Raw genomic sequence first — 26778 nt, 5'->3', positions numbered from 1 at the left:
TGTCAAGGGGAACCTTTACCTTTACTAACACGAAGAAAAGATGATTAAAGTCATCTCTGTTTATTCACTTAATAAATTTTATGCTGCAATCCTATAAAAATTTGCTCAGGAGTAAGCTCAACTGAATTAAAAGGGACGTTCCTTTGAATAGATATATTCAGAGACCTTTGGGTAGTGTGGGCGGCATATAAATTAAATAAATATAAATAAATAAATAAATAAATGCATTCAGGACTGCAGTTTTGATAAATAAAATTGTCTGAGTTTTGTAACTATAATTTAAGAGAAACATATAAAGTATTTTATTGATCAGAATATGTTTTTAAAAGTCAAACATTTAATTAAGGTGGAACTCACTGGCGATGGGAAGAAAGTGTATTCAAGTATATTAAGTTTATATGTATTGAAAGAGTTATCTATCAAACATAAAATGGCCATATGTAACATATATAAGATATTCTATTTTCTATACATTTATTTATTTATTTATTTATTTATTTATTTATTTCAGGATAGTGTGAGGCACTATACTGGGAGGTTAAGAAATGGTGAAATCAAACAATAATAGCAAAAGTAACATGTAGTGAAAGTCATAAAAATAAAAACCAGTCAGATAAGATCAAGTACCACAAACCCACAACAGATGGCAGGGCACGAGGCAAAAGAAAATCCATGCCAGGTTGCTATCAAAGGTTTCTATGAAGAGCTGCGTCTTCAGCAGCCTCTCGAAGATAGGCAGGCACAGCTCAACTGGGAGCCAGTTCAAAAGGTCTGGTGTTATAACTGAGAAGGCCAGTTTCCTAGTACAGTGGTGCCTCACTTAACAAGTGCCTCACTCAATGATGAATTTGCATAACGATGGCCTTTGCTAGAAATTTTGCCGCCTCACCTAACGATGTTTCCTATGGGGGATTTTCGCATAACGATGTTTGGGACCTTGCTTCACTTAACGATGACAGTTTTAGGTCCCCTGTTTCACTTAATGTTTTTTTAACAGCCCTGTTTTCGCTATTTAAAAAATATTCTAAAATGTTTTTAAAATGTTTAAAATGCTTTGAATCATTAGTGCACCTAATAAAACCTTCGTTAAAGTAATTTGGCTTCGTTCTGAGTCTTTTTGAATTTTTGGTGATTTTTTTTCACCATTGAAATGTATTGAATAGGCTCCTATTGGAACGGATTAACTGGTTTTCAATGCATTCCTATGGGAAATGGTGTTTCGCTTAACGATGTTTTCACATAACAATGTTTTTAATGGAACCAATTAACATCGTTATGCGAGGCACCACTGTAGATTTTTCCTGGCCTCCTTCCGCCTGGTCACCCAGAGGAGCATTGCTGGGAGGATCTGGTGGTGCAGACAGATGATCTTGGGGAAAGACAAGCATGAATCTTCCACAAATTTTAAAAATTGGAAACTTAAGATAAATAGGTGTGCTGTTTTGAAAAAAAAATATATAAAGAGCTCTTTTTCTTAATCTTTGATGTTACTGATAAGGCAGATGCCTTTGTGATTATAGGTGTTTGGGGGGAAGGAGGTACTTCCCTCAGGGAAAGGAGACATGAAAGAAATGAAGGAATGCTTAATCAACCACCTATATTTATGCAGATACTTCTATTGAAATACATTTAAATTGGTTGTTGTGGGTTCCCCAGTCTCTGTGGCTGGCATCTTCAGAGGACAGGAGTCAGAACTCTGTCTGTGCTCAAGAACACAATCGAGAATACATTTACATTCTTCCCTTTTTAGTTTTCATGGGAAACAGAGAAGCTGGAGCACAGTCTTTTCCTCTCTGGTGTGCCTCGACAAGAGGTGGAAAACTTGTGGCTCTCTGGATGGAGCTGGATTGTGACTCTCAGCATCCCTCACCGTTAATTCTGCTGGCTACGTCTGGAGGGAGTTGCAGTGCAGCAACATCTGGAAGGCCACAGGTTGCCCATACTAGGCCTTGACATGAACAGAAGCCTGGATTTTCTCAAGACTTCTCTGTGAAGTCCCCTTACTAGGAGAAAGGTGACATGCAAATAAATTAAAATAAAATAAGGAAAGCACAAGGAAGAAGGACCACCGGGGAATGCCTCTGTCACATGCAAAAGCAGATCACATTGTGGTTCACTCGAAATTCCAACAACGAGAAAGGAGCTTCTTGGACAACAGTGGGGTGAGAAAATGAAGGAACTCTATTCTTGGACACAAGATTTCGAAATGAAGGGACTGACGTGTCAAGATCAGTTGTTTTTAGCCTTAGGCTTAGATAGAAGATCATAAAATGAAAGGACTTTGTTCTTGGATCATACATGGACCCCAGGTTTAATCCTGTCACAGTTCTAAGTACGGCAGAATTCCCTGAGCTCTGTATGCATCTGAAAAACTGAGCTAGAGTCCACAAACGAATATGCCAAATAAAATGTGCTGGTCTTCAAGATGCCACAAAACTTGGTTGTTTATACAGTACTTCAACAGACTAACATGAGTACTCCCTCAAAACTTTAAACTGTGAGGGGGGGAACTCTCTCTCTCTCTCTCTCTCTCTCTCTCTCTCTCTCACACACACACACACACACACACACACACACACACACACACACACACACACACACACACACACACACACACACACACACACACACACACACACACACACCAGGGCCAGCGGTCGAGAAACATATAATATATGCAAAAAGAGAGTTGAACACAACAACGTTTTCATATCTTACTTTTTAGCACAACAATTAAACATGGGAGTTGTAGCAAGCCAGCAATTAAATAGGAATAAAACACTTCTGAACAGAGGCTACATACAGAGCAGTCAGAGGATAGTTAGTCTGAGCGAGTGAGTGTGTGTTGATAAAGGAGGTAGGAGCACCATCCTAATAGCAGCTCATACTCACATGCCGCTGCTAACAGCTCAACTCAAATCCTCCCTCTTTCCCACCACAGACTGAGAAAGGAAGGGAGAGATAGAGAGAGAGAGAGATCTTTTATAATAACTATTACCAGCAACAAACTGGCACATTTGCAGCAATTAGATTCAAACTGAGTCTCAGCCGCCTCCAGTAATTCACAGGGAAGGTTCCTTTTATTTATTTAATTCTACTGGCAGCAAAATCAATTAAATAGAACAACCACGTTTATTACAACCAATCCATGATTCAAACCTTTTAAGACTCCCACTATCAGAAGGAAATCTTTTTTTCAGACGTCCACTAGTTTTTGTGCTTCTGACTTCAAACAGGTTCTCTCCCTATCCATCACAATAAATAAATCATGGGTGAGAAGCAGGAAAATCTAAATCTAGCAGTAGATCTCTGGATGATTTGTGATCACCAGGCAAGAATTTCAGACTCTCCAAAGCAGCAACAAAATGACCTCTGTCCTGGGCTTTCAAATTACACTACTAAAATGAAGAAGGTTTAGGGTCACTAGAGGTGGAATTTTGTGTGAATGGACTACAAGCTGTATTTAGTTCTCATAGACAAAAAAAATTCATCAGTTAAAAATTCATAATTCAAAGCATATAACGTTCACATTAAGTTCTTGCTGCAAGAAAAGGGAGTATAAGGTAGAGGTTGAAATGACACACTGTCATTAAGTCATACGCTTGAAAACCTTCCCTAAGACTTATATACACCTTTATATACCTCTTCAAAAATCAGAATCCTGTTTTCATCACAATCCTTGTTAGTAATTATTTCACAGTGAATCAGATAAATATTCAATTCTTTGGCAGTCAGCCTTCTTTATGGTCCAGCTCTCACTTCCATGCATCACTACCATAGCTTTGACTATGCGGACCTTTGTCGGCAAGGTGATGTCTCTGCTTTTTAAGATGCTGTCTAGATTTGTCATCGCTTTCCTCCCAAGAAGCAGGCATCTTTTAATTTCGTGGCTGTTGTCACCATCTGCAGTGATCATGGAGCCCAAGAAAGTAAAATCTGTCACTGCCTCCATATCTTCCCCTTCCATTTGCCAGGAGGTGATGGGACCAGTGGACATGATCTTAGTTTTTTTGATTTTGAGCTTCAGACCATTTTTTGTGCTCTCCTCTTTCACCCTCATTACAAGGTTCTTTAATTCCTCCTCACTTTCTGCCAGCAGAGTGGCATCATCTGCATATCTAAGGTTGTTGATATTTCTTCCGGCAATCTTAATTCTGGCTTCGGATTCCTCCAGTCCAGCCTTTCGTATGATGTATTCTGCATATAAGTTAAATAAGCAGGGAGACAAAATACAGCTTTGTCATACTCTTTTTCCAATTTTGAACCAATCAGTTGTTCCATATCCAGTTCTAACTCTTGTTTCCTGTCCCACATATAGATTTCTCAGGAGGTAGATAAGGTAGTCAGGCACTCCCATTTCTTTAAGGACTTGCCATAGTTTGCTGTGGTCCACACAGTCAAAGGCTTTTGCATAGTCAATGAAGCAGAAGTAGATATTTTTCTGGAACTCTCTGGCTTTCTCCATAATCCAGCGCAGGTTAGCAATTTGGTCTCTAGTTTCTCTGCCCCTTCAAAATCCATCTTGTACTTCTGGGAGTTCTCGGTCCACATACTGCTAAAGCCTACCTTGGAGGATTTTGAGCATAACCTTCCTAGCGTGTGAAATGAGTGCAATTGTACGGTAGTTGGAGCCAACTTTGGCACTGCCCTTCTGTGGGACTGGGATGTAGACTGATCTTTTCTAATCCTCTGGTCACTGCTGAGTTTTCCAAACTTGCTGGCATATTGATTATAGCACCTTAACAGCGTCATCTTTTGAGATTTTAAATAGCTCAACTGGAATGCCATCACCTCCATTGGCCTTGTTGTTAGCCATGCTTTCTAAGGCAACTTGACTCCACTCTCCAGGATGTCTGGCTCAAGGTCAGCAGCCACCTACCTGGGTTGTCCGGGGCATCCAGATCTTTCTGGTATAATTCCTCTGTGTATTCTTGCCACCTCTTCTTGATGTTTTCTGCTTCTGTGAGGTCTCTGCCATTTTTGTCCTTTATCATGTCCCTCTTTGCACAAAAGATTCCTTTAATATCTCCAATTTTATTGAACAGATCTCTGTTTTTCCTTTTCTATTATTTTCCTCTATTTCTTTGCATTGTTCATTTAAGAAGGCCCTCTTGTCTCTCCTTGCTATTCTTCAGAAGTCTGCATTCAATTTTCTGTGACTTTCCCTATCTCCCTTGCATTTTGTTTCCCTTCTCTTCTCTGCTATTTGTAAAGCCTCGTTGGACAGCCACTTTGCTTTCTTGCATTTCCTTTTCTTAGGGATCGTTTTTGTTGCTGTACAGTGTTATGAACCTTCAGCCATAGTCCTTCAGGCACTCTGTCCACCAAATCTAGTTCCTTAAATCTGTTCTTCACTTCCACTTTGTATTCATAAGGGATTTGGTTTAGATTATACCTGACTAGCCCAGTGGTTTTTCCTACTTTCTTCAATTTAAGCTTGTCTTTTGCTATAAGAAGCTGATGATCAGAGCCACAATCAGCTCCAGGTCTTGTTTTTGCTGACTGTATAGATCTTCTCCATATTTGGCTGCAGAGAACATAATCAGTCTGATTTCTGTATTGCCTAGCTGGTGATGTCCATGTGTAGAGTCACCTCTTGTGTTGGATAAGAGTTTGTGATGACCAGCTTGTTCTCTTTGTTGGCCTAACAAACCTTTATGACAACAAGACATGGTTCACATTTTGAACACCTGCTGACCCTGTAGACTTGCTGGTGAAGTAGTTTGCTATTCTAAAAATTGGGTAGGTAAGATGAATGCCATCTAGTGGACATTTTCACACATTGTTGTATATTGCAACATTTCAGATACTACAGGCTAATCAACAACACACATTTCAATGGTTTTATACATGAAATATTTGCAGCCCTGACAATATGCCTGAAGTTCATCCACCCTTGCAACAGATGATTCTGTAGGAAGTCAGATAGTACATGGAGATTGGTATCACAGAAATAATGATGTCAAGCTATCACTGAAACTTTCACACTTGAATAAATATACTAACAGCCAGCCCAAGCAAGACATTTAGTAGCCTGAAGCAAAGGACAATATGACACCACTCCCACTAGGACTGGCAGCTGAACCATTCTTCAGCTGCAGCAAGAGGAATTTATCTCCTACACTTACACGTAACAGCCATTTAGGAGATGCAGGACAGGTTGTGCAACACATGTAACTCTGTCTTCCAAGAAGACGAATGGCTAGAGGGCTCAGGGGGAAAAGCTGGGTAGGGACATCAATGTTTCAAATCAATAAATAAATATAGTTGGAGAAGAATGTGGATTTTTTTTTTCAAAAAAGTCAAATATAAAATGCTAATAGGGCATTTTTGTCTCTGCAGCACCCTTTTCCTGCATTCCACAAAACTCCTTCCAAGTTTTTACATATATAATTGCAAAGTTAACTAATTAATCAATCCATTTTAAAAGCAAAATAATCTCAAGGTGCACATCTCTTATTCTCTATGTCAAGTCTTATGTCTCTAGGTTTCACTCTCTTTGAACTATGGCAGAAATTATGACATGGCAAAACATTCTGCCAGTGGTCTTGGTGACATGGAGTGTCTTTTATCATCTATAACTGCTTTGTGACCCATAAATGGAATATCAAGTTAAAACAGATCATGATCTGGTAACATCCCAGCTGCATGACTACAGTAAGGCACTGAATCTGAGGAGTGCCTCTGAAGATAACCTCAAAAGTATCAGTTAGTTCAACTGCTAAAATGCAGTTACAGGACAATGTCGATTGTAAGGGAGCTGCATTGGTTACCTCTTGAATGTGATGCTGAATCCAAATATCTGGGGATTCAGAGCATGTTCAATGTGCATTAACATCCAGCTATGTGATTAGTCAGCCGTGCAACTGCCCCATTGCACAGCCAGATCCATTTTCAGCCCGTGAGGTGTGCAGAGGAGCTGCAAGTTCAAATTCAGCTTGCAAATCTGCCTCTAATATTGTTGTTGTTTAGTCATTAAGTCATGTCCAACTCTTCGTGACCCCATGGACCAGAGCACACCAGGCCCTCCTGTCTTCCACTGCCTTCTGGAGTTTGGACAAATTCATGTTGGTAGCTTCAGGGACACTGTCCAACCATCTTGTCCTCTGTCGTCCCCTTCTACTCTTGCCTTCACACTTTCTGAACATCAGGGGCTTTTCCCGGGAGATTTCTCTTCTCGTGAGATGGCCAAGGTATTGAAGCCTCAGCTTCAGGATCTGTCCTTCCAGTGAGCACTCAAGGCTGATTTCCTTCAGAATAGATAGGTTTGATCTCAATTAAATAGTCTGCATGGCTGGGGCTGATTTTTAATCATGCCAATAACACACAACATAAATAATCATGGTAATGATGGTGGTGGCGGCAGTAACAGTAATAAACCATATACTTTGAATGCAAAAGGGCCAGGTTTAATTTATGGCTTTTCCACCTAAAATAGACAGGTAGACTATAATTGAGCCTTTGCTTCAGAGCTGCTACTAGTCAGAATAGATTAATATAATTTTGAACTAGCTGAACACATAATCTAACCAGTTACAACTCAGCGTCCTATGTTCCTATACCATCTCTTTGAAACGTCCTTTTAAACAAGTTTAATATATCCACAATATACAGACCCTTCACCTTCTACAAAATTTCTTTTTAAATTTGGATATTATTTGTACTCAATACTTGAAGTTAAACATTCACCTATTTAACAGCCTGAGCTTGGATGTATTACATTTTTTTTACTACAACTTCCAATATCCATTGTCAGCAGAGCCAGTAGCCAAGTTGGCTCTGGGGAGTTGAGATCCAAGGTAGAAATGCCTCCAAGTTCTGCCTGGTCTTAGCGTAAGCAAGTGTTGGACTAGAATAAGAGAGCCGTGCTAAACTTAATCCTGGATAGTAAATGAACTCCTTTCATCGCCCTCTATTTGTGCATTCTGTGCCATGAAATCAAGTGTTGCATTGTTGCCCTAGGAGTTATTAAGACGGTTGAAACTGAAAGATTAGATTTATCATAGCAGATAGTGGATTATGAGGAATAATTCATCAAATGTCAGAACAAAAAGTCCACAATTTATAGAAGTCAGGCTGAGTCTGTGAAATCTGATTGGACTTCTTTTTGACTAATGAACGCCACACTTAATTGATGAGACTCTAACTTGGCTGTCAAGAGTGCATATTTATTAAGTATTTTTAATAATAATATCTTAACATGTTTGTGATATAGTGCCATTCAACCCAAATGGAGACAGTCTTGAAAATTGTTCTCCCTTGCCCTTAATGCAGAAGGATCATGCCCTTTTCATGAATGTGTATTAGTTGGCCTCGAGGATCTCTTGGTTCATTTACTGCAGGGTATGGCTAATGGTTAAGGTGCATAGCTCTAAGGTGGGGGACAGGAAGGAAAGAAATAATATTAACTAAAATTCTGCAGATCTACCTTCCTGTGTGTAGGCTCCTAATGGATTCCTAGTTAAAGAAAGGGGAATGTATGGAAACATTTCTGTGGTGAAATAACTGTGAATTCATTTTTGCGTATTACAGTGGATGAGTCATGTTGTGGCTTCTCAGATGATTGAGTCTCTCTCTCTCTCTCTCTTACACACACACACACACACAGAGAGAGAGAGAGAGAGAGAGAGAGAGAGAGAGAGAGAGAGAGAGAGACCAGCACATCTCTGAATTACTTGCCCATAATTCTACAGTATTCAGCTGTAATACATGTGTGTGAATACCACAACCACAGGGATGGGTCACCTTTCCATCTGTTTTTTTCCAACAACATATTGCAAATAAGTATTTTCAATCAGAAAAGTCCAGTGGGAAGAAAAAAACCTACACAAATCAGTCCTACCTACAGTACTGCAGTACTCAGTTGACCATCTGTTCTGAGGTGAACCTGCCCAGCAGTTCAGACCATTACCTTCTCTGAGCACTTCCTTTTGACAAAAGTCTTTTCCAGGGTGAGACCAAGACATTTTGCTGCATGAGGATATGGTGTTTCATACATGCACCCTAATCCATTCTACAGAAACTGACTGCATAAGCAGTTAAAATTACGGTCTATGGGCCACACCAAAATTGGTAACAAGTAAGGTGGCAGGCTCTCATCTCTTGAGGTAAGGAGAGAAGGGAAGGCCCTCAACTGCTTGGGGCCCACCCACCACTGCCCCACTCCCCTTTGAACACTCACCCAGAGGAGGGGGTAAAGGCAGGTGATGAAGACAGCAAAGGTGATAGCACTGGTATCCCCTGCATGCTGCCAAAGACAAGGTAGAAGAGGTGTAGCTCTAGGAAAGGTCTTGCTGTTTTCTGCTAGCTGTTTCACAAATGTCTGGCTCTGGAAAGTCTTAGAAGCAAGAGCCTCAAGCATCTCTCTCAGAATTAGGCATATTTCAAATAACAAGCCTAAAAACAACGGAGCTCAACAGGTCTAGTACAGCACTGTTGCTACAAGGGCTCCAAAAATGGAGGCTCTGTCAGTGTGTTTGGCTTAACACACTAGCCAGTTCCTTTCCAGATCTTTGAACCAAATATGTGAAAATCTGACTGCCAGGTCAGCCATGAACGTGGGGGAAGAGTTTCCTCTGCACTCCATCCTTCACCATGATTACAGATGTCCATGTTTTCAAGGATAATGCCTAAAATAGGACTTCTCACAATGTGAGAATACCTACTTTTGATCTTCCATTTCATTTTTTTCTTTCCTGCACTTGATCCTACATTTGATTAATTGCCTTCTGACAATGGCAATACATTTTTTGACAAGGGCCAGAGGGTAGATCATGGGGCCTAATTCAGGCTAGTAGGGACCTAGATTAGGCTGCATGATTTTCATGCTATAGTAGTGGTTTGGATGGTAACACTGGAGATGAAGGGGGAAAAGTGTTATTAAAATAAGAGTTACACACTGCCTTAACTAGAGGAACAAAAACAGGTTTTGGAAGACTGAGATTCCTGGCAATCTTCAAGGCAAAAAACAAAATAAAAAAAGTTTCAGAAGTTATGCTGGCACTGATCATGCCCAGAGGACTATCCATTTTTCCAGCGGCTGGAAGCAGGACTTCAGCATCCTGCATAGCTCTCAATACAAACCAAACAAATGCAAATTTACAGTATTTGTCTATTTTATACATTCAGCTTTGTCGATGTGTAGATGTGCATGTTTCAAGAACGGATTCCTTGACACAACCTTCCTTTCCACTCTCAGCATGTCTAATATACAATACAAGGAGAGCCATTACCCTCGATTATTTTTTTTTAATTCACAAAAAATGATCCACAAAAGGGAAGTAAGTGCTCCTTTTTCTATTCCAATGTATTACTGCTTATCACCTGGGCACAGGCGAACATACAGAACATCCTTGATTCAGGCCAGATACTTAATAAAAGCCAAAACAAGCAATTTTAAAAATAAGTAATCGTGAAAAGATAGCAATATCATAATAATACCAGGGAAGGAGGTGGGATACAGGAGCAGCATCAATACTGAAGCACAATCTTACATACAGGATATATTCTGGCCAAAGACACATATTTCTCACTGAGGCACAGCAGCTGATGCCCTGCCATATTTTATCCCACCAACAAATCATGTACAGAATGTGAGTGGTTCAGGTTATTTTGCACAGGAAGCAACAAAGCCCACAAGCCACCCTTCCAGTCCTGGCAAGAAAAATACAGTCACAAAACAAAAAATATATAAACAATTAATCTTTCAAATGTATTGTTTGAGTTGGCTGCCTCACTCTGCCTAATGATAGGGTTACTACTGCACTCCAGCCAATCCAAACAAACCAACTTACATAATAATTATCCTACATTATATTCAATCAAGGCCTATGTCCTTCCATATTACTCCATTTTATGCCTCTTAATTTCCCCTTATCAAGTGGGAAATGTAGAGCTAATAATATTATTATACGGTGTTTAAAAATCAATATGCAAGTTTGCTGGTGAAACATAAGTATCATGAGTTCAAAGAGACCTGAAATCACCATTGCTTGGAAAAGTTATGTTTTTTGGACCATAACTTTCAGAATTGGAAACGTTACCTCTTTGGACTACAACTTCCAGAATCCCTTAGCCAGCATGGCCATATTAGCTGACAGATTCTGCAAGGTGTAGTCCAAATGCTAAATCCAGCAATTAACCACAACTATTTATTTATTTATTGGACTTATATACCGCCCCATAGCGCTACAAGCACTCTCCAGGCGGTTTACAATTTTTAATGATACAGGCTACACATTGCCCCCCCAGCAATACTACAATATATGTGTTAAAAGAATGGGGTTTGTTAAGTCAACACTTTCATAAATATCATTTGGGTCTACTCTGCCTAGGGTGTGAAGCCATACTTCTAAGAGGCAGGACAGTTTCCCACACACACACAAAGAAACTGTGAGCTAATATGTACAATATAGAGTTGTGATCTGCATAGCCCAGTGCTTGGCAAAATAACTTCTCTTTTTTTGCCAAATGGATGGAAATTCTATGTCAGTTAATTTCTCTGTTGGTTCAGAAGTGTGCCAGATGCTTGTTTGACTCCTGCTGAGCTGTCATGTGGATCCACCCTTCGGTGTAGGGTGGTGAGAAAAAATAATAATCTCCTCTTCCAGCAGACATCTGCTAGTTGGTTTAAGCCTAAACCTCTAGATCTAAAAAGCATCGTACCATATTGATCTGTCATATAGTAAGGAAGATGCATAATGAAACTCTTAAAGAGAAGTCAGAAATTCATTTCAACTCAGATATGCTGGCTATCAGAAGACTAAGACCCGAAACTCCACTGAGGTTGGGATCTCTTACACCATTTTGTAGCAGATCCCACTGTATCTGTCAAGATACAAAGATTCTGTCTGATAACAATAACAACCCCCTGGACACAGGTTTTGTTGAGGTGGAAGGGCTTGTGTGCTTCAGTGAGGTTGAGAGCTAGGCTGAAAGGTCTCCCAAGACAATGAGGTCTCAGCAGAGAAGACAGACCAACTGTGTCCACCAACCATCAATTATGATGAGATGAAATAAATGGAAATCCATAGCAGATCAGTCATCACTTGGGTCAACAAGGACTACATCATATGCTATAGGCGTTTCAGCAGACCCTGTGTTGAGGAACCAGGACAGGCTGCTGCATTGGAACAATATAAGTGAAAAAGCTGGACTCCTGCTGAAAATCAAGAAATTATTAAATGTTATTACTAGGCAAACCCAACAGCCTGTGGTTTTCAAAAAAAGAATGATGGAGATTTAGAAAAGGAAACACCCAAATAATGATGTAATTGAACAATGATTATTAGACCAGAGAAGGTTTATCATCCAGAGTAAAGTGTTTTCAGAACTGGAATTGCAGGAACTAGAAAAGTTGCCAAAAGAAAAATCAACACAAAAACTAGATGGAATTGAGTTTAAAAATGGGAATATGATAAAATCAATATCAAATGATGAAAATTATAAATACCCTGTCATACTAGAAGTAGATGGCATCCTGCACACAAAAGTGTGGATTACTGCTAATACAGTAGGCGGCAGAGGAGAAAAAAGAAGCCTTAAAGATTATATCAGTATAAGTAAGGAAAAATTACTTGAAACAGTGAAAATGGAGAATATTTTGAAAACAACAGTAACAAAGGCTCAATATAAGAAACAACAATTTGAGTATAAATTAAATAGCTGGAAAAATAAACCACTACATGGGCAACATCTGAGAAATATTGGTGGAAAGCATGATCATAATTCAACATGGGCATGGCTAAAACTAAAGACCATTAAGAAAGAAACTGAAGGCTTGATTTTTGCTGCACAAGAACAAGCACCACAAATCAATGTGATGAAAGATAAGATCCAAGGAATTAGTGCTAACAACAAATATCAGTTTAGTCAAGAAAAAGATGAAACTGTCTCACACCTCATCTGCAAATATCCAAAAATTGTACAGACTACACAATTGGACATGATAGAGTGGCAAAATTAGTGCACTGGTCATTATGCAAAAAATTATAACTTGTCGGCTTCCAAAACCCCTTGAGAACATCAGGTAGAAAAGGTGTCAGAAAATGTAAACACCGATGGAGTCTGTGGCCAAGATCCATGGTCAGAGCCATCAAGGTTGTGTCTGGAGTCGACGGACTGTCGATCAACTTCGGTGTCGAGAGGCTGAGTCTCGTAGTATTGCCAGTTATGAGTCGGAAAACATGGAAGCGGCATGTCCATGGATATCTGTTGATGTCGAGGTTCGTCAACATTGAAAGATGGTGGTTGAGCGTCGACGGACGTCGATTGGTAGGGATGGACCTCGGTGTCGAGTTCAGGGTTGTAATGGTGCCGGGGTCGATGAATTGGATTTATAGGAGGACGGAACTGTGTTAATGTAACGGAATGGAGTGAGTGTTCATGGACCAGGATGAATATCAAGGATCATCGATATCAGAGCCTGTGTCTCTGTGATGTTGAAACGGAGGTTGCTGATGTGATGGCAAAGCAGTAGAATAAATTGACGCTGGTGATACCAAGTGTGAAGAGTGATTTCCATCATCTATTGTAGTAGGAAAGTATTGGGACGCTGGGGCTGCAAAAGCCTCACGTGTGGATTAAATCTGCTCAACCGTCTGAGGTTTTTTCGATACCAAATGGAAAGAAGGTTGAGGTATAGTCATGTGGCCGCTTCAACACTGATGGTTGTTGAGAGGTAAGGCAACTATTAGATGGTATTATCGAACCATGTAAAACACCTGGTCAACTAGTTGCAGTTTGTCAAGCAGAGCACTGGTTGGGGCAAATGGCAACCTGATGCGTGTGCTGATCATGGTTTGAACCACAAGTGATGAAATGGGCTGTTGAGATTTTTTTTTTTAAACATTTTATTAGTTTTTCAATCTATCTACATTGGTTTGTGCTTGTCAAACATCGTGTTACATGCTTTGCTTACAATTATTTGTTTTTTACATCTCAGTGTCTTCCCGGTTCTCCCTCCAAATTCCAAACATCTTTCAAACATTCAAACCATTCATGTACATATTTTAGTATATAATATGACTACTATCATAATATTATTCTCATATTGTACAATATTCTCAAGGTCTTCTAATAGCATTCTTATTGAAAGTGGTTCCAGATCCATGACCCAGCTTTATATCTAGTTTAGTTTACCTAAAATGAAAAAACCACCATATTACATCTTTACCCTGATTAGGGCTCCCTTATTTCAATTTAATTCTCCTTTTTAATATAAAGGATATACCCTTTTACAATTCCTGATGTTAAGTATATATATGCTTTTCAATATTAAGGGGCCCCTTCTTGTTTTTCCCTTTTCCATCTTTCTAGGTAATTCGCTCTCTGATTTCTGTTTTTTCACTTTGTATTTCTGTGTCTCTAAGCATTCTGCCATCTTTCATGTCCTCTGAAACCATTTTGTACATCTGATTTATGTCCACTAACTCTTTATGTACTTGGTCTATCTTCAATGGATCTTCCAGGCTTTTTTTGTTAATTTTGCTGATTTTGTCCCTTTGTCTTCCCTTGGTACTCTCCTCTGATCCAAGACTGACGTTTCTCTTAGGTTAATTTCCTCCAGCTCCTGTTTTGATTGGCATACATCATCTGGAACACTCTCATTTCCTTCTTCATTGTTCCCTGTCGCTTGCTGACTATAATTCTTCAAATGTTGATTGAATAATTTTGCCTCTTGGTAATGGGATCTCACTATTTCTAGTATTGTTTGAAGGGTATTATTTATTTATTTATTATTTATTTATTTATTTATTTTATATCCCGCCTATCTAGTCACGGAGGACTACTCTAGGCGGCTTACAACAGAGATAAAATACTATAAAAATAAGACAACAAATTACAAAACAATTAAAAATAAAAAGACAATAAAAGATAAGAAAATCAAAAGTAATCTGGTGAGAAGGCCTGCCGAAACATCCAGGTCTTTAGTAGATTCTTAAAAGTGCCCAGCGAGGGAGCTCCGCGAATACCAGGAGGTAAATTATTCGACAGGCGAGGAGCCACCGCCGAGAAGGCCCTATTTCTTGTTTTCTCTTTTCGGGCCTCCCTCGGCGTTAGGCTCCTCAGCCTCACCTCCTGGCTCGCCCGTGTGACCCGGGTAGAGCTTGGTGGGAGAAGGCGTTCCGCCAGGTATCGAGGCCCTAAACCGTTTAGGGCTTTATACGTAAGCGTTAGCACTTTGAAGTCGATGCGGAACCTGATGGGCAGCCAATGCAATGCGGCCAGAGTGGGCGAAATATGTTGGAATTTTTTCACTCCACTGAGTAATCTGGCCGCCGCATTCTGCACCACCTGTAATTTCCGCAGCAACCTCAGAGGAAGCCCCACGTACAGCGCATTACAGTGGTCTAATCTTGAGATTACGAGCGCGTGTACTAAGATGGTGAGCGCCCCCACTTCCAGGTAGGGCCGCAGCTGGGCTATCCGCCTAAGGTGAAAAAAGGCGGTGCGGACCACCGACGCCACCTGTGACTCCATGGAGAGCACCGGGTCCAGATGGATCCCCAAGCTGCGTACCCCATCCTTTGCAGGGAGAGTCACCCCCCCAAAAGAGAGGGAGTTTCCCAAATCCCCGACTGTGGGGGGGGGGGGCCACCCTCAGTACTTCCGTCTTGTCCGGGTTCAGCCTAAGCCCGTTCTCCTGCATCCATTCCAGTATAGTCCCCAGGCAGCGCTGGAGGCACAGGACGGCTTCTCCTGCAGTTGGCAAAAAGGAGATGTAGAGCTGCGTGTCGTCCGCATACTGGTGACACGAAGCACCACACCCCCTGATGACCCCACCCAGCGGCCTCATATAGATGTTAAATAGCATTGGGGAGATAATCGACCCCTGTGGAACCCCACAATTGAGGCTCCACGGGGCCGAGACTCTCTCCCCAAGCTGAACTCTCTGGGGACGGTCCTCCAAGAAGGAACGGAGCCAGGACAATGCCAGGTCACCTATTCCCAACTCGGAGAGCCTCCCCAGGAGGATACCGTGGTCAATGGTATCAAAGGCCGCTGAGATGTCGAGGAGGACCAACAGGGACACTTTGCCCCTATCGGCCTCCCTCAATAGGTCATCACACAGGGCGACCAAAGCCGTTTCTGTGCCGTGGCGCGGCCTGAAGCCCGACTGGAATGGATCCAGGGCATCTGTTTCTTCCAGGAGCGCCTGAAGCTGGTCGGCCACCACCCTCTCGACTACCTTGCTAAGGAAAGAAACATTGGCGACGGGCCTGTAGTTGCCAATTTCGTCCGCCGCCAAACTAGGTTTCTTCCTAATGGGCCTAATGAGTGTGTCCTTCAGGGCAGATGGAAATCTGCCCTCAAGGAGAGACCCATTTATAATAGCCGTGGCCCATTCCTTTGTTAACGGCCTGGCTGCTTTGATTAGCCAGGCCGGGCAAGGGTCCAAAGAGGAGGTGGTGGCACGACAGCGATCAAGCGCCCTGGAGACAGTGTCAGGCGTAACAGGCTGAAAGGTGTCCAAAATCACCGGGCAAGACGGAGCGCTGGACATCTCAGCTCGACTCACTGTGCTCAAAAAAGGAGAGAGGTCCCGGCGGATGGCCTCCACTTTTGATTTTAAAAATGCTGCAAATTGGTCCGGCGAGAAACTAGGGGGAGGCCCATCGCCCGGACCAACTCCGGAGAGGTCGCGTACTATACGGAATAACTCCGCCTGCTGGTTGGACGCCTCGCTTATCCGGTTAGCGAGGTATGATCTACTAGCAGCCTTTACCTTAGCTAGATAAAGGTTAGTAGCGACCCTGACAGCTATCCTATTAAAATCCGTCGGGGCCGTTCTCCATCTGCGCTCTAGCCGTCTCCTGACCCGCTTCCTCGCCCGGAGGTCCCGGTTAAACCAGGGTGCCGGGCGGTCTCTGCGGTGGAGAGGGCGTTTAGGTGCGATCATGTCAACAGCCCTAGTCGCGGCAGCAAACCAGCCATCCACCAGAGCCTCGACAGGAGCGCCAGCCAGGTCAGCCGTAACACCTCTCATGGCATCCTGGAATCCAACCGGATCCAGTAGCCTTCGAGGGCAGACCATAACAATAGATCCCTGCTCCCTGCGGGGGGGGGGGAGCCATTTTAATGGTACACTTTATTAGGTGGTGATCCGACCATGACAAGGGTACCGACTCAAGGTCAGTCACCATCGGACCACTCTCACTCCCATTGGTAGAAAAAACCAGGTCAAGTGTATGACCCCCCACGTGAGTGGGGCCGTTGGCATGTTGGGACATGTTCAAGAAGGCCATGGTCTCCAAGAACTCAAGAGCTGGACCAGAGGTCTCCGCCCCCGCGCGCACGTTGAAATCCCCCAGTACCAATAGGTTCGGGGAACCCAACAGTGCCGCGGAGATGAAGTCCACCAGCTCCGGTAGGGAGGTGGCTGGGTCGCGGGGAGCACGGTAGCCCAGCAAGATCCCAATACCATCCCTGGCCCCGATAGACACGTGGAGGGCCTCAAGACCCGGCTCTATCACCGAGGAGCGCCTAGTGACCTCCAAGCTGGACTTATGGACAATGGCTACTCCCCCCCCGACCCTCCAGTCTACCCTGGTGTTGGGCAGCATAACCGGGCAGAGAGATGAGAGCTAGAGGGGGACCCCCCTCTCCGCCAATCCAAGTTTCGGTTATGCAAGCCAGGTCTGTATCCTCCTCCAGGATAAGGTCTTGAATTACCTGGACCTTATTGGATACAGACCTGGCGTTCAACAACACCAGGCGTAGAGTGGAAGGCTGGCTGGTCTGGCTACCTCGATGCTGGGGGCTGGTCTCCGTCTCAGAACAAGGAACAGCATTTAAACATCTGTCCCTAGTTCTTCTAACACGAGCAGGGACGGAGCCAACACCATATCTCCCCCTACCCGTAATCACAGAAATATTCTGGGGCCCCTCGCTGGGAAGGCAGGCCTTCCAAACCATATCAAAGGAAAAAAGAAAATTAAGGAGAAAAAAGGAGGGGAAAAAGAAAAAAACAACTAAGTGCAAACAATCAATTGACCCGAAATAAATAACTTATACAATTATAAAATAAACAAAAGTAATCTAACTAAAAATAATAGCAATATCAATTAAACAAACATTTACGACCAAAAAAAAAAAAAAAGAATTCGCAGTATAGTAACTAAATAGCTACAGAATTCCCCCCCAAAGGTTATCCCCCACATATAGCCAAAAGCTGTTTTCTCTGCCAATTGATTTTGTCCCTTTAGATGGTACTGGAGTCAGTGGCGTTTCATTAACAAGGCAGGAGTCCCAGATCACAAGAACGGGCTCAGAGGTCTCAATATTGTCACAGGGCAGGGTCACAAGCGCTAGCAAGCAAGCTGGAAAAAGCTTGGACCCTGCCATTTCCCCCCTTAAGAATCCAGTTGGGGGGAGATCAAATGGCAGCAAGCAGGCTGAGGCAGGGAAGCAGGCGAGGGAAGAAGGAGCTGGGGGGGGAATCTCCAACATGGCGCCCGCGTTCCCACGCTCCGGCAACCTCCCAGCTCCCGCTGATGCTTGCAGGATCCTGCGCCCTCTCGACTGCCCCCCAGGTCCAACAATCCGTCCAGCCGCGCCTCCAAGGTCCCCAGTCTCCAAAAGATGCCCCGTTCCTCCACCAACTCCACCGGGGCAGGACACCTCCCAGGCAAACGAGGGACCCCCAAGCTCCTCCAGGCAGCCGCTCACCACCGCTCCGCAGGCGAACCCGGCGTCCTATACTCCGCGCTCGCTCATAGCGGCGTCCATCCACAACGCCAGGAACCCCGTGCCAAGATCTCCCCGGCGCGTCCAGCGTCCAGCGTCCAGCGCGGCAAGGCTCGTCTCCAGGGAGGGGGGCAGGGCGTCCGTCACCAGCCCGCAGATCTTCTCCCCTCCAGCAATCGCCTCCACACCAGCCCGATGCCCGCCGCTTTCCCAAGCCTCCGAGCCCAGCGGGAAACCGGAGGAGCCCTCTCCCTGCTCCTGCTCCAACTCCGATCCCCGCTTGCGAGCTCTCGGTCCGGAACGCGGCTCCTGCTTCTCAGCAACAGCGTATGTGTGGGGGAAACAGGAGGAAATAGATAAAAGAAATAGATAAAGAAAAAAAAATAGAAATGAGAGAGTAAGAAAAAGAGTGTTGGGGAAAAAAGAAAGAAAGAAGACCAAGAGGAGAACTGAGGCAGCGGAGAGACGCGGAGAGACGCGCTAGCCGTCCGCCATCGGCACCATCTTAGCTCAGGGTAGCTTTTGTTTCATCCTAAAATTGTCCTTGTTGTGCCATTCTGTTCCAGCTGCCCAAGTGCTTAAGCCAAGATTTGAAGTCCCCAAGTCTCACAGTTCAGTCGATGATTGTATCTGTATCCTAACTGATCCCTGGCAAATTGATGCCGGCTAAACAGATATTCCAAGTTTCCAGAGTCATTTCAAAAAGTCCGCTTTGGCTTAATAGGCCTGAAGCAAGTTTAAACTCCCAAAATACCAGGATAGAATGCAATGTTTGTATCCGCAGCCTGATGGCCTAATTCCACAAGTTTACGAATTCCCAAGGCACAGTTTTAAAGGTCCACTTTAGGGTTAATTTATCCAGCCAGGCATAAAAAAAATCAAAAAGAAATAAACAGATTTCCAAGCTTTAAGCAGCAGTAGAGTACAGCTGTTGAGATTGTTGATATCAACGATCCTAGGGATCGGTGGGTGACCCGAGGGCATTGAATATGGAACAATGTCAAGCCATTTGGGATGGGAATCCTTGGGTGATGGAATAACCAAAGGATTGCTGGAAGGAATGGAAGGTTGTGGACTTGGAGGAAATGATGTTAGTTGGTTGACTCTATCATCCCATTCTGGAGACTGAGCACAGGGTTTATGAGATGGAGATCTGTCATCACCTGAGGGAGATCCAACCAAAATTGATTCAGAGAGTTGGATGTCTGTAGGCTAAGACTGTTTAGCTCGTTTAGGAGGAACAGGCTCTGGAGCTGGAGCAGCTTCAGTCGGTCTCTGACGTTTAGAGGTTGTTTTCGAAGTCGAGGAGTTCGGTATGGAGGATTTCGATTTGTGTGTCTTCAAGGTCTTAGATGATGCAGATGGAAAATTGGAATGAGCTGGTGTAGCTTGCTGATGGACGTTGTTTTAATGATTCAGTAATGGGTTTTTCCATTGCTTTGGTTTGGGAAGTGGCCTTACAGGGAGGCTGGGCCATTTGACCTGGTTGTAAGGATTGTTTCCAAAGTTGGAGTTTTACGCCTTGAGAGGGGAAACTGAAAAACTCTGCGCTTAAAATTTTTGCAATGGGTACAGGAGGAAGTTTGATGTTGTTCTCCCAAACAGAAATGGCACTTAGCGTGTCCATCGGAAAGTGGTATTTTATTATCACAGACACCGCAGTGCTTAAATGGACCCAAAGGGGCCAGGAATGGGGGAAAATAATTTGAGGAGAAAAACAGATTGAAGGGAGGGGGTGCTGTGGCTGGAGGCTGAGCGAGGGGAAAAGAAAAGTCTCTGATGATAAAGAGTTTGATTTAATAGTTTAAAAGAAAAAGATCGGTAACATGAAGGAATCAAGAACAGACTCTCTTTCTCTTTTACTCACAAAAGCAGAATTATGAGGCTGTCAACGTGGTGGCTGAAAGAAACTGAAAGACAATGCTTGGCGCCAAGGTTTTATACAGGCAGGGAGGGGCATATACTAATGTGTTTATTGCTACCGCGGAAGCTCTAGAATCTTCCGATGAGGCTCCGCGTAGGCGCTAATCACCCAGGGTGTGATTCACAGAGGCCACGAAGAAGAAATTTCTTTTCCTGGCATTCTCAAAGAGACATAATAATACTTATAAAAATATTAGCAATTACAGTGGTACCTCAACTTACGGACGTCCCTACTTGCGAATGATTTGAGTTACGAACGGCTCTGTTGCTTCGACCTGCAAATGGAACCTCGACTTACGAACCAAAAAGAAAAAAAGACTTTCCTACCCTTTTTTTGACCTAAGTTCACCTTAGGTCAAAAGAAGAAAAAAGAAAAAAATCACCCCCTAGTGGTAGAGTACAGATTAAGCTGCTCCTATGGGAAATAATGCCTCTACCTACGAACAGTGCCTCAACATACAAACGAAAAACAGCCTGAACAGATTAAATAGTTTTCAATGCATTCCTTTGGGAAATCTTGCCTCGACTTATGAACTTTTCAACGTACGAACGCCGTTCCAATACAGATTAAGTTCGTAAGTCAAGGTACCACTGTAATTGCCTTTGAATAGAAATATGAACCAGATTCATTCTGCAGTGTAGGTGGTCCAATTAATGTCTCCACCTACATTACCCAGAAGCCCAGTTATAACATCCTTGCTGAATGCAGCCCAGCATTACAGAGTACCTTTGTGTAAACCAAGAAGGGTATAATATTTCTGTTTCATAATATAATGTAGATAAAAGGCCTGGTGACTTTCTTTTCGCAAAGTAGAGGAATCCTTGTGTATCAGGTGGTTTTATTCCCATACAGAACAGGTTTCCTTGTTAATTTGCTCTTCTGGCTCAAGCTGTCTCCTACCTAGACTGAGCGATGCACATCAAATTTACTGTCTTCCCCTTCTCTTTAGAGAAATATTATCTCGTGTACTTCTTCCACTTGCCTGCCTGTCAGGATGGATCTCTCTCTGTCAATCTTAGAGATGGATTGGAACCCTAGCTCTTGCAAAATAGCAATTAAAATAAGCATGCTTTTTAAAGAAGGAGAGATTCTCTCCTTTTCTGACTGAAGACTCTAATTTTGATTTCCTGATAGTCAATCGAAAATGGGACATCCTTTCATTGTTTCATTCTGGCAACAGTTTCTCTTATATTCTACAGAAAGAAAAGGAAGGCTGCCTAATCCATCCCTTACCAAAACGATATTATGCTTTCTACAAAACAAAAAGCAGCCACAAGTTACAAAAATCCTGCATCATATTTCCAGCTCTGTCATTTCTTACGTACAGTATAGTCTATCTGTCCATAGCCACAAAATGTTGTCTGCAGATGCCATAATACAATTAAGTAAAATAAAAAATGACATATAGGCTAGGGAAAAATGTGAAACTTAACTTATCCTTAACATGCCCTTTTCAGCAAGAGGAATGGAGCAAAAGCTCAGCCAACATGTGGCCCTCCAGCTATTTTTAGGCTACAGATGCCAGAACTGGTCGCCATAGCTCTGCTGTCTAGTGTCAGTAGCAGCTGCAGTCCAACAATATCTGGAGGGGCAGGTTTTTCCTACCCTTGATATAAAGGATGAGGTAGTAGGGGATGTGAAAGGCATCTTCCTGACGCTGTGGAGATCCTCTGCTAGCAAAAGCAAACAGTACTGAGCCAGAAAGAAAACAGTCTACGAAATAAAGTCCAGTGATGGATCATACCTTGGCCCCCAAATGTTCTTGGACTAGAACTTCCAGAAGTCTTGACCACTAGCTTTGCTGGCCATGATTTCTGGGAGTTGTAGTCCAAGAACATCTGGGGACCCAAGGTTGGGAACCACTGGATCATATGTGAAAGGCTGATGGAGTCAACCACTCTATTCCTATTATGGAAGGCAAAGCCTCATGGCGCAGTGGTTAAACTGTAGTATTGCAGCCCAAACTCTGCTCATGATTAGTGTTCGATACCAGCAGATTCTGACAGGTGGCTCAAGGTTGACTCAGCCTTCCATCCTTCTGAGGTCAGTAAAACAAATGTTCAGCTTTCAGGGAGTGGGGCAATGTGTAGACTATATAATTAAAAACTGTAAACCACCCAGAGAGTGCTTAAAGCACTATGTGGCAGTGTATGAGAAGCACACTGCTTTTGCTTGCTTTATGGTCAACCCAGTCACTCCAGGAAATCCAAAAGCAGGACATGAGGAAAATATCAGCCTCCCACTCACTCTGTGCAGCAAATGATATTAAGATGCATACTGTTTGTGACACTGCAACTGATACATATCTAAGAATATTGATAGTCATGTTAGCCTTACCCTCTATGGATCTGGCATCCTCCTCTCTTTTAAGTTGTACAAGTTGGTAGCCATCATTACATCTTGTAGTAACTAATTCTATCGGTTAACTATGTACTGAGCAAAGTACATTTAATCTATTCATGAAGGCTTTCATGGCCGGGATCTAATGGTTGTTGTGGGTTTTTCAGGCTCTTTGGCCGTGTTCTGAAGGTTCTTCCTAACGTTTCGCCAGTTTCTGTGGCCAGCATCTTCAGAGGACAGCACTCTGTGCCCTCGCCAGCCACAGAGACTGGCGAATTGTTAGGAAGAACAACCTTCAGAGCACAGCCAAAGAGCCCGAAAAACCCACAACAACCATTACATTTAATCTCTTTTGAATGTTTTGCCTTTCAACTTCAGTGGATGGTCCCAGAGTCTAATTTTATGAGATAGGGAGAAAAATGTCCTCCCACCCACAGTCTCCACACCACACATAATTTTATTTATTTGTGAAATTATATAAAGGAAAGCCTTATGCTGTACTCGTCTGAGTACAGGGCATTCAATCAGTTCCTTGCCTTTATTAACACACAGTGTGTCCTCGGAACAGACAGAGCACATGGGACAACTGCTCATTTCTTTTAGCTATCAGCCAGTTGAAAAGGATGAGGTGTCAGAATTGTCAGCAGTCGCCTACGGAAGCTGTACAAGAAATCCTTGGATCTCTAGAGCAGAATACAAATTTCTGGGCACTGCAGAAGAATATTACAATTTGTTGGATATGTATCTTGCCATCTTCCCCACAGGTTATCCCTGATGTATATCTGGATAGTTTTTGCCATTTTGGCTGTAATTACAAAATTAAAACAATATCACCTTATGTCTCATGACTAGATTACTACAAATTATCCATACAAGGGAATTTTGTTGGGTCTATATTTTAGAGTAAGCTCTAAAATTTATTTCCCAGATTAGTAAACAGGCAGAAACACTATAGCTTTTAAATTTCACAATTCTTTGAATGTTCAGTGCATATCAGGAAAAATTATGTACCAAAATGGGAATATTAGATAAATGTGCCTACAAAAAGCTGCATGCAAAAATAAATGTAACTTTTTGAAATCATAAATTTAAGCAGAAACTGGACAGGAAACATTTTTAAGTGAAAGCAACATGAACTGAATATAAACTGATCCATACATTATACTAATTCATATATTTCTCATAACTAAATACATTAAATTCTGTGCTTTGAAGTCATGAGAACTACTGATATGAAACTGTGGCATTTGAACTGCAGCAGCTCACAAGTCTTCATTTGGTGTTAAAGCTAAATGAGAAGAATGACTATATGAGTTTTCTCCCTTTGTATCAAGCACGAAGGTCCGCTGGCTCACAGGAAAACTTAGTTGGCTGTAGCCAATGGTGGGATGTCAGAACCAGAAACAAAAATAGGTAGAGTCTACAGTACTGAAGGATTCCAGAGTGTGCTCTCATTTTTTCTAAGCTGTACTATTTGTTCATTCTACATGTAACTAGGCTAAGAAACACAAGAAACTAGTTTGAGGGCCACACGTGGCCTCGGACTGGGTTGTGATATCCAATCCACACAGCTTCCTCAGTTTTAATGCAGCTGTCCTGACTTTCATCTAAGAAAGATGTACCAGGCGAAATCCATCTTGCCAAGAACTTTTGGACTTCAAAATCTTCAGCTGGTGCACACCTGACAAAGAGGATGGTCCTGATTAGAGATGGGGGTATTCATATTTGTATACGAATATGAATATCCCTGCACAGCTGTAGTTAACAATGGTCCAGTCCCTGGGGCCGGACCGTCCACTCACATGTCCACTGCCACTGCTGGTGGCACTGCTGGCGGTTCACCTTTCCGATTGCTCCTAAGCGCCATTCTCTTCCCGGTCATCTCCTGGCAGAGGGAGGGAGGAAGAGTCTCCCTGCAAGGCTGCTGAGTGGGTAGCCGAGCGGTGCTCTGGAGCGATTGGAAGAGAGGGGCAGCTGCCGCCACCAGATGTGTGAGTGGATGGTTAACTCCAGCTGTGCGGGACATCTGTATTCATATACAAATATGAATACCCCCATCTCTAGTCCTGATCCACGAAAGCTAACAGATTGTATGATGATTTTTTAAGTGGTCTCTAAAGATATTGCCTACTCTTGCATTTATACATGGCCTGCAAGTTCTCCATCTCAGTCTTATGGGGATTTTTGTTTTCTTTTCAAACCTTTTAGCTTAACTAGCTGAAGTTTTAAATTACAGAGGAAGAAAAACAATGAAGAGGCCATTGGGTTTTTTTAAACCTATCACGTTCAGGGGAATGATATGTAAGCTAAATTCATTGCATAATCGTAGCATATTTATTTTGCCTGTTTGTAATTCTGACATTTCTGCCCTGCCTTTCTGTAAAAAATACAATCAAGACAGCTTACCAACAATAAAGCCACAGCCAGCAACAAAATGAGAATTAAAACACTCTAAAGCTGTTTAGGAAGAGGTACAAGCATCAGTGAAGATAAGTCCTTAAGAAAAGCTGTATGCTGAGAAGGCTTATTGAAATAAAATAATATACAATTGCTTGCTTGTATGCAAGCAGCAATGGATCCCAGAGCCTCTTCCAGATTCAGGACATAGAGCTTAGAAAAGTAGTTTTTGAACCACAACTCCCAGAACAGATATTAAGAGTTGTAAGACATTTCTATCATCTGGAAAAGGCAGTCACCAAGGCTTTCTACTCTAATGCCCACCCAACATCGTGGTCACTGGTAATTTCTGGATGTTAATATAGATTTATAAGCCAACTCGTTAGATCCATTGGGCAAAGAAGTAGGATAGAAGTCTCTTAATTTTTAACAAAAACTAAACTGAAATTGATGGCATGATTGTATTATTGCATCTCTTTTGTAACAAATTTTATTTTAAAATCTATACCTATAATGATTCCAAACCAGAAAAGGTGATACATCCATCAGGGCTGATGGTATTAATTAATCCCTTTTAGCTACATGCCAATAGACTACAATAAACTGTGCTTGTTTGTTTTTTAATTAAATGTTTATTTAAACTGTTGATTTATGGCTATATCCAGAGTTCCCAGGAGCTGAACACCACACAGGGGACACTCCCGCTGGAGAAAGAGAAAGAAAGCAATTTAACTTGACGTGTTTCCTCATAAGAACTCTTAATACAGCAAAATAAATATGATATAATAGGTATCACTGAAACCTGATGGGATGAAACTCATGACTGGAATGTAGTTATTGGGGGGTATAAACTATTTATGAGAAATAGGCTTTGCAAGAAAGGAGGAGGAGTAGCTTTATATGTCAAGGATGTTTATACCTGTGAAGAGATCCAGCACTTAAATTCAGGAAGCCAGGTTGAGAGCATCTGGGTAAGAATTAAGGGGAAGAGAAACAAGAGCTATGTCATTGTGGGGATATAATATAGACCCTCAAGCCAACCCAAGGAGTTGGATGATGCCTTCCTGGAGCAGATGGCAGTAATAATGGGAGATTTCAACTATCCCGATATATGTTGGCAAACTCTGCCAAGAACATAAGATCCAGCAAATTCCTCACTTGCCTTGGAGACAATTTCATTGTCCAGAAGGTGGAAGAGGCAACAAGAGGATCAGCTCGATTTTAGATCGGATCTTAACCAACAGGGATGACCTTGTTAATGGGGTCGAAGTGGTGGGATCCTTAGGTGGGAGTGACCATGCTCTCTTGGAATTTGTTATGCAGTGGGAAGGGAGAGTGAAGTGCACCCAGACACACATTCTAGACTTTAAGAAGGCCAATTTCAGTAAACGTATGGAATTACTGGCTATAATTCCATGGACACAGATACT

The 26778-nt window shown here is 42.5% G+C and overlaps 1 protein-coding gene across 1 annotated transcript in view; it reads right to left on the bottom strand.

The window, feature by feature from the left end:
• ADCK1 (aarF domain containing kinase 1) overlaps positions 1-26778 on the bottom strand; it is a 195694-nt gene that overhangs the window by 59543 nt on the left and 109373 nt on the right. The gene's annotated exons all lie outside the window — the stretch shown is intronic.

This window comes from Pogona vitticeps, chromosome 1, assembly GCF_051106095.1.
Source record: "Pogona vitticeps strain Pit_001003342236 chromosome 1, PviZW2.1, whole genome shotgun sequence".
In the NCBI taxonomy this organism is placed as follows: Eukaryota; Metazoa; Chordata; class Lepidosauria; order Squamata; family Agamidae; genus Pogona; species Pogona vitticeps.
The sequence above is the reverse complement of the archived record's forward strand: the minus strand, read 5'-3'. Positions and strand labels throughout refer to the sequence as shown.